This window comes from Heliconius melpomene, chromosome 10, assembly GCF_056956725.1.
Source record: "Heliconius melpomene rosina isolate 202511_hmr_F chromosome 10, ASM5695672v1, whole genome shotgun sequence".
Classification (NCBI taxonomy): domain Eukaryota; kingdom Metazoa; phylum Arthropoda; class Insecta; order Lepidoptera; family Nymphalidae; genus Heliconius; species Heliconius melpomene.
In genome coordinates this window covers 6,199,009-6,210,013 of record NC_140398.1, presented here as the reverse complement: position 1 = coordinate 6,210,013, position 11,005 = coordinate 6,199,009, and the positions used below count along the sequence as shown (strand labels likewise).

Here is an 11,005-nt window from a genome sequence, read left to right as displayed (position 1 = left end):
AACTCGATGGTAAACATAAAGACATTTATGTGACATCACATACGCTTTGCCAAAGACAATCTCCATTTTTACCGCAAACGACAAAACAAAAGACAATTCATTTTTTTTTATTTTTCCGCCATTTCAAATGCAGCGGAAAAAGGTTTTAAATCACGCGGCGGAAACGGAAGTGGCTAATAAATATCGTACTAGCTATAGTCCACTTTATACACGTAGTGTGGTACGTAATCGTTATTTACTGAGAAACAACTTCCGGTATGATGGCAGGGTATGTTCATTTGAGAGTTTGTGTTCAAATCTAAGCGCGGTGTTAAGTTTCGCCATATAACATTCAATATTCTGATTTCGAAAGCAAAGCGGACTATCTTAAAGTAGATTTTTTTTCAGTTAAAGCTTTTACAATGAGTTTTATTCAGCTATCATGCAACGGAGCTATTTTTTACGGAAAAAATTAGGTTATACAAGAGGTAATAATTAATAATATTCATCATTTTATTTAATTATTTAATTTGTTTAGATATAATACATATGGATAGGAGGCAAAGAGCGGCGTTGAGTTCCACAACTCAACACGTAATGCTTAGAGAAAATAGGAGAACGGAGTGTCTTAAAACTGGGTCCCCTCTGCCTACTCTGCTGTGTGCGTGTAAAGCGTGAAGCTGATAAAAAACAAAAATTATATGTTTCATTACCCGAAATCACACGAACAAATCAACAACATTACACATGAAGTTGTATCCGAACTTTCACTCTGAGCAACTTGTTATCATAATTAACTTCCTAATGTTAAGAGCTTTGCTAACTTACTGAAATTATTATTATTTATTTATTCGCAAATCTTGTAAGTATCTTTGTGGTAAAATGGAATAATAACAATGATTCTTAAACGTTGTGGCTTCAAATCCTGTCTGAAAAAATCTATATTTTTTACTAATGATATAAGATTAAACGCGCAAACCTTAGAAAGTACTGGTTCGAAGAATACTTATAATTTGGTTTAGTCCCTTTTTATGGTAGGCTATATAATATATGACGTCACGTTATATACGAGTATATAGGAGGGCATGCATGAAGAGGTTGATGATAGCGGACGAGGCTAAAGAGGTATGTAGTGACCGTAGCGTTCGGGGCTCCCTTCTCTCTAACTACCCAGCTATTTTTGAGTCCATGAGTGCCTCAAAAATACATATGTATATACGAACAATATATAAAAGCTGCATTTGAAAATGTACAAACAGAACATTTCTAGTTCTCAGTTGATTTATAAAAGCTATTCGTACACGTTTGTTGTGAAACGTTCCTATCCTCTACTCGTGCCTTTGAAATTTTATTACGGTATTCTATTTATGTGACAGGTTTAAGGATTTTATTTTATAATAACAAGAAACAGTTTTAACTGAGGCCAGTCTAACAGGAACGAGTCTTCCAGAACGCGACAGGTTGTGGGGTCGTTTCCCAATGGAGGAAATAAAATATTTAATATTTTCATTTTCTCACTCTGGCAACGAAACAAAGCACAGCGTTAAGCTCCAACATTCGGCGGAAAGTGGAAAACGGAAATCTTAATCAGAACGGAGTGTTTTAACACGTACCCTGTGTGCGGGACACAGCGTGAAGCTGTTTTGATTTTTTTAAAATAATTTGACTCTCTCTCTTCTCTTCTTTTCTCTCGAAATAGGTTTATACCTACAGTATACATTATATTTTTCAATAGATATAGTTAATTTATTTTAACTTGTACCATGTAGAGCAGAGTGGCGCAGTGGAAGCGTGCTGGGCCCATAACCCAGAGGTTCGTGGATCGAAACCACGCTCTGCTATCGGTAAACTATGACTTCTGCCAATTTAATTTTATTTTTATACATAGTAAGATAAAACTGGCTGAGAATCTTTGTATTATTTAAGTTTTGTTAGGTAATTTTTATATAAAAAATCTAATTTTGAATATAGAAAGAATAGTTTACTAGGGTATAAGAAATAAAAAATATGCAATTAGTAACTCTCATTTATATTATATTTATTTATTTTTATGACAAAGCATTCGCCCTGCAGTCTTAGATTAACCCTACAAGGCCCTTATTGCCACATGTGAAGCAATCAATTGCATCCCTCCTATGGCTTTTGCAATATTAGCTACGAAACCTCTAGACATCTCGACAGAAGGGTGGGATAATTAGCAACTGTATAGAACAAAGCATTGCGTATACAAGCCGTTGCTATTTTTTTATCTTAGGACTAGCGGACGCGCGCTGCTTCGCTTGCTTATTTAGGGATGAATTCTAGAAAACCATGAAACACATTTTCAATTAAATATTTTTAAGAGTCTAAATTTCAATTTTTATAAAAATTGGTGGCGATTTAAAGATTTTTCTTACAAACTTTCAACCTTAGGGGGTAAGTTCTTAATAACCCTGAAACACGTGTTCAATTAAATATTTTTAAGAGTCTGAATTTTATAAAAATCGGTACAGATTTAAATTTTTTTCCATACAAACTTTCAACCCTTATTTCACCCCTTTAGGGTTAAATTTTTTCAAAATCCCTTAGTGGATGCCCAGATTACGAAAGTAAACATTTAACCCAATTTTACGTTTCTACGCACAGCGGTTACGGCTGTGCCTACGTCTTACCTCAGTCAGTGAGGACAAGTCCTTTTATATATATAGATAAGCGTAAAATTAGAAAGAACATGTAAGTTTTCATTTGTGTGTTACTTCAAAAATCTAAAAAAAAACATAATTGTATAGTGATATAATCGTGAATAAGTTTTTTTTAAGTAAGTATGTTTAATCTTCTTTGAATATTCCTTTTGCTAGAGAAGATGCAAACGTTTTCTCTGATGCTGACAGTAATGAAGATATAGAAAGAAAAACCAGTCATTTAGCAATATGGAAACTACAGTGTTGCTACAAAAACATCAATATTTGTCTCCCGTTAACGAGAATGTACAAGTTATATATATACCGAAAATTTCAGACGAAACTCATTTAAACTCAGCCTAGTACCAGCAGGTGTTTTGAACAAACTTCAGGCATCAATAGACACCCACATGTACCTAGCTGATTGTCAAAACCTTCACTAAAGAAATTTTACAATGTTTGACTCCAAGTCAAAAAACAGTAAGAATAAAATATATATTTTTATGATTTTCTTTATGTTACTTTTGTCAATAGCTAGTTACTGTACAAAAGAGTTGAGAAACAGAAGCAAACCCATTAAAAATTAAAGATTTTAAATTTGAAGTAAGGAAAAGTTTTGGGCCTTCCATCTACGAGTAGAGAGATATAGATTACCAAATTTTTCTGATGAAATTAAATTAAAATTTATTATTAAAATTAAGTCTAATACCGCAATATTACATCCTCGTGATGTTAGACGAGATTTAAATCCACTTTTTCCCTTCTAAAGTGAATAAAGGCAGAAAAGTAAATATCCTGTAGGTATACAAAGGATATGAAAGATCGAAAGTAATCTGATATTCATATAGATTTTAAAATTTTGTTATAACAGTATTTTTTTTAGCTTGTATATATTCCGCATATAGCACTGTATGCAGTAAGTCCTAGTATTTTTTTTTCATTATTATTAGTTTTCTACCACTACATACCCTACTGGGTATTTATCCCCTTTATTTTATCTTATTATTATTATATTTAATTTCCTTATTAGTCCAGAGGTTTAGAGGGCAGTTGTAGCGCAGGCGCACAAAGTGGGTCTGTAAACGTGACAGTTGCGGGTTCGATTCACACTCGGGGAATGAAATATTAAATATTTTTTTACGTAGCTTTCGTAATAAGACATTGCGGCTTTGAGTTGTGCCACTCGTCAACACGCCTGGAGAAAATTACCAGTAAATGGTGTATTAACGCTAGGTTCCCTACCCTGCTATATATGGCATACAGCATGAAGTTAAAAAAATATTACTTACGTTCATAGCAGAATACATATAAATAAGGTGGAATTTTTATTAATATTTTATTTTTTTCTAACAATTTAAAAAATGTATTTCCGCTAAAACAACATAAAGGTTGATGTAACAGCATTTTGATAATTTTCTTTGTGACACATTTGATAAAGGCAATGATCGATGATGGTTGTCGTTTGTTCCCTTTTAACTTATACGAGTATAAGTAGTTATATGTAGCCAGGTTTTTATTAATACGTATTAAATGCATTTATATTTTATTATACTAGTGCCCCCGCGCGAGTTCGCCTATTTGAACAATGCGAATATTTATTTAATATTATTTTAGTGTATTTAGAGAAAATTCGTTCATTATTTTAGTATGGTTATCGACTTAACAGAAGTGTAAGTCGGACTCACTCACCTAGGATTCAATTTTATAATTGCTAGTGTTAAGACACTCTGTTGCCATTAAGATGTCCTCAGTGTCCGTCGAAATCTAGCGAAACTTTTCATACAATATGCAACAAAATCGATATAAGATGCATATTTTGATTGCGTTGACTCAGAAGCATAATTTTTTCAGTGCTTAAAAGGAATTATAGACCTGGATATTTTTATTGATGAAATTCTACGAAATCTTAAGAAAAATCGTCTTCACAAAGGAATTGATACGGATAACAAAGTGATCCATTTACCAATTCTTCCTTTCCTTTTCCTTCCTGGGGTTCCTTTTTTTCTATTTTCTTTTTTTTTCTGTTGCAGTACGGAGCCCTAAAAAGATAGAAAACTTATGTCAACCAAAATATTGTATACCATGAAACTAAATCGAGCCACCACGTATTGGCAGCAGACATATCAACCAGTATCATAATAAATTTATCAATGGCTAAACATATTTAAAGATACAATATCATCGACCCGCTCATCTGGTCTGGACTTCCTGAATAATTCATTTGCATTTGGCTGAAATTCTGAACTTCATTCACTCTCCAATTATAAATATACACAGACTGAGAGAAAAGTTTTCGGTTCGTCTATTTACATTTCAATTAATTATAAAGTAAAATAACCTAACTCCGTCTGTTTTACACGTGCTGTTCACGGTGCCTACAGGATTAACCTGTGTGTTTCATGTACTATTTATCTTTATCTTTTTCTCGTATAAGAGGGTAGATAGAAGGGAATCTAGTGTTAGAACACGCATCCCCCATTTTCCACACAATTTTCGAGATATTGCGTGTTAAGTGACGTGAAGTTTTATCTAGAAGTGTAGGAATAATTAAATATAAACATTTCTTCGAGTGAGAAGCGCATCCACAACATTCGTATTTACAATAAAAAGCAATCTTGAAGCTTTTATTTTTAGTTTACAGTGAATTTACAACCCAAATGTTTAGCCCATTAAGACACTTCCGTTTACCTAGTTTCCGCCGAATTCTAAAGACATTGTGTAAGTGAGTGAGTGACGTAACTCAACACCGCGCATTGCCTCGTTACTAGAAAATATTCTTTTCCGCGAGTGTGAATACAACCCACACCTCTCCCACTTACAGTCGCCAGCTTGTGCTCCTGCACCATGACTAGAAAATCGCTCTCAACGAAATAAATTCATTAGCTAGGTATATAATTTTAGTATAAATTTAAAATGTAAACCTTTTTCATGTAACTCAAATAAAATACACTTTTAGTTTATTTTAAATGTAAAACAAAAAATTGAAACGTGTTCAAAAGTTTGCGTTGAAATTAGTAAAAATTTTAAATTACACATAAGTTAGTTGAGAGCTTAATTAAGCTTTAAAAGTTAAAAATTTTCCAAATAATTTAATGAACTACTGTAATATTGAAAAGGTCAACGACGATTTCATAAGTAATCATTAAATATTAAAACGAAGTTTCTATATAAAATATTCAACGGATTGGAATTTGAATCTGTTTAAATTTTAAAGTTCAAATCATCTATGGTACTACAATGAAATAGAAAAAAAGTAAATATATTAACAGTTTGTTTATATCCATAGATTGTTTTTATTTTTTTATAACATATCAAAAGACATAAGATTAAATGGTACAAGAATATGCCACGAATAAATATACGATCCCGGTCAAAAAATACAATCGAATAATCCATCCCCTCGAGTAGGCATCGAACCTATTACTAGACCTTATCATAACAACTCTTCCAAAGTTCTTTCACAGATATTGTAATGCCATTTAAATTTATGTATCACAAGTCGAATGTGATATCGAAAGTGGAACGGCATCTTATCTACATGTATGTATGTACGTTTGGCTAACAAATGAGATGTGGATGCTGCGATATTAGTGTTGTAACAGTATGTATCGATGTCTAAAAAGAATAAAGGAAAAAGAATAGTCGTAGTAGTGGGTTCGATCCCCACGTGAGGAAATGAACACATGGCGTTGAATTTCGTCATTCAATAATTAAGTCAAAAGTGGGGCACGTAAGTGTTTTAATGGGGAACCAACTGACTTAACACTAGGTTTCTGTTATGTGTCGACATTAAATAGCAGGGTAGACAGAGGAATCTACAGCTAGAACCTAAAAATAAAAAGAATATATTCATAATAAGCGAAATTATCTTTCCCAATTTTTCAAGAAACTATTACGTGTAAATTAATTCTAATCCTAATCAGTACTTTGATAAATTAATTTTAAATGTAAGTACAAAAAAAAATCAAATTCTGCATAAGTAAATATTCATAAAAAACACATAAAATTAAAGAATAGAAATATTATGTACGTTAAATAGCGCAAAATTGAATATAAGCAGATATGCCTATTGTTGTTCGATCTTGACCTTCTTCTAGGTTCACCAAATTTTCACTCTGGCATAGCTCCAACAAAGTAACAAAGGAAAGAAGTGTAAATCAATGATATATAATACATGTTCCGTATGCTATGATTTGAAATTAAATTACTTTTGTAATTAATGGATGAATAATAATTTTTTAGTAATTTTTTTGTTACAGTTTAAAGTTCAAAAGAAAGCCATGTAGTATACCTCTGCCTATCCTGCTATATGCGGGAAACAGCAGAAAGGTTTTAATGAAAAGGGTTTTATAAAAGTTTATTATATTTCAGCTTCACGCTGTATCCCGCACACAGCAAGGTAGTCAGAGGGAATTATTCTACATTATAGAAGGATCTACATCTGATACAATTCTTCTTCATTTCTTCGCTATGGTGTCGAGGCAAAGCGCGGCGTTGAGTTCTGCCACTCAACCCGCAATGCCTCCAGAATTCGGCAGGAAGTGGGGAACGGGGTGTCCTAATATTAAATGCCCTCTGCCGACCCTCCTATGCAAAGAAAAGCGTGAAGCTGCCTTTTTATTTTACAAAAGAGAATTGCGATAAAGGAACTCCAAAAATGTATAAATTTCCATAAGTAATACTCTTTAGCCTTGAAACTCGCAATCTGCCCGCTTTATTTAGTGTAATTTATTTTTCTACGTTGTCATCAACATTTTTTGCGATCCTTTTATAGTGATTCTTCATTTTATTACAATGGAGTTATTACTTTGCTATAATGTAACTAGTGGTTGTCAGTTCGAATCGCTCAGGTTATTTGCATTTACAATTGCGGGTTAGCCAGTACTAAAACCTATATAATAAGAATTATAATAGCCTTGGATATTCCAATTATAAAAATACTGAACATCAATAAATGGACTATACAATACATTTTATTCAGACTATCCATTTCTTTTTAATTTGTACAAGACATTAGCGTTCCCGAGATTAGAGCATACAACCAAAAAAACTGAGCTTTCTAATAAATGTATGCTATATTACGAAAAATCCATATATATCGACGTAACCACATCACTACAAACTTCTCAAACTCACCTGTCACATATTCCTTCCTCTAACAGCTTCTTTGTTTCACCGCAAAAAGAATTAACGCACTCGTAGTACGCACCGATACCAACCCCCCCACCCCCTCCCTCCCCCTCCTCCGCACGTCACGATTGTGTAAAACAAAAATAAGATGGAACTGTTAGAGTGAGATTTATCTGTTACATTTTCTTTTAGGACTTCTTTTTCAGGGACGGTAAGCTGAATAATGCTGAATATTTTATCTATTTAGGTGGTTATTCGATGTGTGGGCTTCATGTATCTTTTGAGGTTATTTTTAGTTTCGTGTAAGAACTTTAGTGTTCGGACACTAAGTTCTCTACTTTCAGTGCGATTTTAAGACGCTACGTCAAATGATGATTATAATGTTTATTTTTTTTTGTTATTTTGTTCATTTTTATTTGGATTCGTTTTACAAATATTGCTTAAGAAAAAAATATATAAAAAAAAAACAATAAATTATTATTTTTTTATTTAATTTTAATGGAATGTAAATAATGAAACACGCAAGAAATAAAACGTATTTTTTTTATTTCTTTGTTTTTATTTAATAACTACTTTTGAGACCGTTGTGGCGCAGCGCCGCAAATGTGTGACTGTAACGTGACGGTTGTGAGTTTGATTCCCACGCGGGGTAATAAATTATTATTTTTGATATAATGATATTTCGGAAAATAGGAAATGGTATGTCTCAACATTAGTCTTGTGCCCCTTTCATAGGCATCGAACCCACATCCTATTGCATTAATAGTCACAAATTTGTACCACTGTATGACGACTGTCCTCAGTGGAATAACTAATATTGCATATAATTGTATTTGGAATTTGTGAAAACATTAAATACAATACTCGTATAGTATTACGTTCATTTGGTCATTTGGCAAGCGTTGTATAGAAAACTGTATACATAAAGTTAAATAATATTTCATATATAAAATCTCTTGTTATTTGTTTTCATGTTCACAGTTTCCTATTTAATTGTAACTTTGTTTGTGAGGCCGTTATGGCGTAGCGGCACTGCGTCCGACTGTAAACAGAACTGTAGTAGGTTTGTTGACCATTGTCGGGAATGTAATATTTTAATTTCCTTAGCGTGATAATAAGTTGCTTGAATTAAAAAAATATTTCAATGTTAGCGTTTTTATTGTAGGACGAGAGATTGCTCTGACAGAAGATCATCGCTGATAGCAACAGGCACTACAATAATTCCTAAAAATAGAAAGACGGAGACTTATTCCATTTTAAGATTTTATGTTATTAATAGTGAAAAAGAATCCACTACATAAAACTATTGAATGTAAATGAACCCACATCCCTCGCGTTTGTAATCAGGCTTCAATATAAATTAATTAAGATTGAAAACTACAATTAAGATAAATAATTTAATACTGCAGATGATCAATGGATGATTAATTACCAAGCAAATGGTATTATATAGGGCAAGGGGTAGAAAAGAACTCTCGATGAGATGGTTCTTGACGTATATTGTTCTATAACACTTAAAGCATTTTCATACAAATACTGCAGTTGTACGTTTATTTAATACTGGGTTTTGTATGACTCAAGTGGACTTGTTTTTAGTTTAAAATTTCATAATTATTAAATTAGCGGTAGATTATTAAGTGAGACTTATTTTTAGCTATTTAGTTGAAGAGTGAAGAAACCTTTAAAGAGAAACACTGAGTGATTATTGTATTTGTTTTGCTATTAAAAATAAACAAATAAAAGTAACATGAATTATTGTTTAATTAGACACGAGAACAAATACAAATGTAAGAAAAAATATAAGATAAAGCTAAAACAAATCTATCTCGACTCGACAAAATTCGCCATTGTTTACGTGTTGAGTGGTAGAACTCAACGACGCGCTTTGCCTCGACAGAAGAGCAAAGAAAATGAAATATAAACATAAATAAATATTTCACTTCCTCGAGTGGGGATCGAACCCAGAACTGTCGCGATACAGTCACACCCTTGGGCCGCTCCGACACGACTGCCTCAATTTATTTGATAGTATATTAAAATAAATATGTCTAAAACATGTCTGACAATATACACTATTGTTTCAAGTGACGTACACGTTGCCATGGCAATGCGTATTGTACCCTTCTTTTGGCTCTCTACCTTACTCAAATTGAGCAATCACTCTATCAGTTTGACTCTATATTTAAAAAAAACTAAAGAGTCAAAAAGTCGGTGTCATAGTATACCGATAGCAGAGCGTGGTTTCGATCCACGGACCTCTGGGTTATGGGCCCAGCACGCTTCCACTGCGCCACTCTGCTCTATATGTTGGTTCTCTAAATAAAAGATCCTATGATAGTTGTTATAGAGAGATTATTAGACATCCATACAAATAAGAAAGTAATAAGATATACAAGATAGGAACCTAATATAAATACAAGGTTCCCACCTACCTTCCACGCAACAAAAAGCGTGAAGCTGTAATAACTTCAAGGGTAAAATGGACGTCTTGACAATAGCTTGTCTCTGTCTACCCCGCTATGAGGGAAAAAATTTAATAAATTAAAGTACAATGCGATATTCGAGTATATAAATCAGAAACGATGGTTGACAAGAATTCAGCATTTGTGTTTTTCATTCGATAGATTGTGGCGTTTTTATTGAGGAAACCGAAAATTGTGTAACGATACTATAGCAAATGATTGATTTTGACGATCTTCGAAAAGAGTTTTTTGTAAAGAAAAAGGCACATAAGACATAAGATACTCCGTACTCATTAAGACATTACCGATCTACAGTGTCCGCCGAATTCTGGAAGCCTTGTGTGTTAAGTGACGGAGATTAACACTGCGCTTTGGCTAGGCTATGTTACATCACGTTAAAAGTTTCGATGAAACCCACAAGTACCAATCTCTTTCCATATGTCACACAACCACACAGGCGAAGACGTAGGTAAAAGTTAGTTAATTATAAAAGAATTTCCACAAAACGTTTTCATATAATAGAAAGATAATAATCATCGTAATTTAATTTATATATTTGACAATTGAAAGGCTCCTTTTACAGAAATTTTAAGGTCAAACATTTTTATATTGGAAACAACAAAGAAATATTTTTTTTCTATTCACCTTATTGTGTATCGATACTGTTGTAATATTTTTATAAAAGGATCATTATTTTCGTCGTCGCTATTATATTTATATAGATTACTAGTGGACCCGTACGCGGCTACGCCCGCTTGAACTATCCGAATATTT

The 11,005-nt window shown here is 32.9% G+C and overlaps 2 non-coding genes across 2 annotated transcripts; one reads left to right on the top strand and one right to left on the bottom strand.

Annotated features, from left to right (window-relative positions):
• The first annotated feature begins 1,748 nt into the window (after positions 1-1,748).
• TRNAM-CAU (transfer RNA methionine (anticodon CAU)) lies at positions 1,749-1,820 on the top strand. Its single transcript has one exon. It is a non-coding gene; the product is annotated as a tRNA-Met (tRNA).
• An 8,177-nt stretch (positions 1,821-9,997) lies between these two features.
• On the bottom strand, positions 9,998-10,069 carry TRNAM-CAU (transfer RNA methionine (anticodon CAU)). The gene has a single exon. It is a non-coding gene; the product is annotated as a tRNA-Met (tRNA).
• Positions 10,070-11,005: the final 936 nt, after the last annotated feature.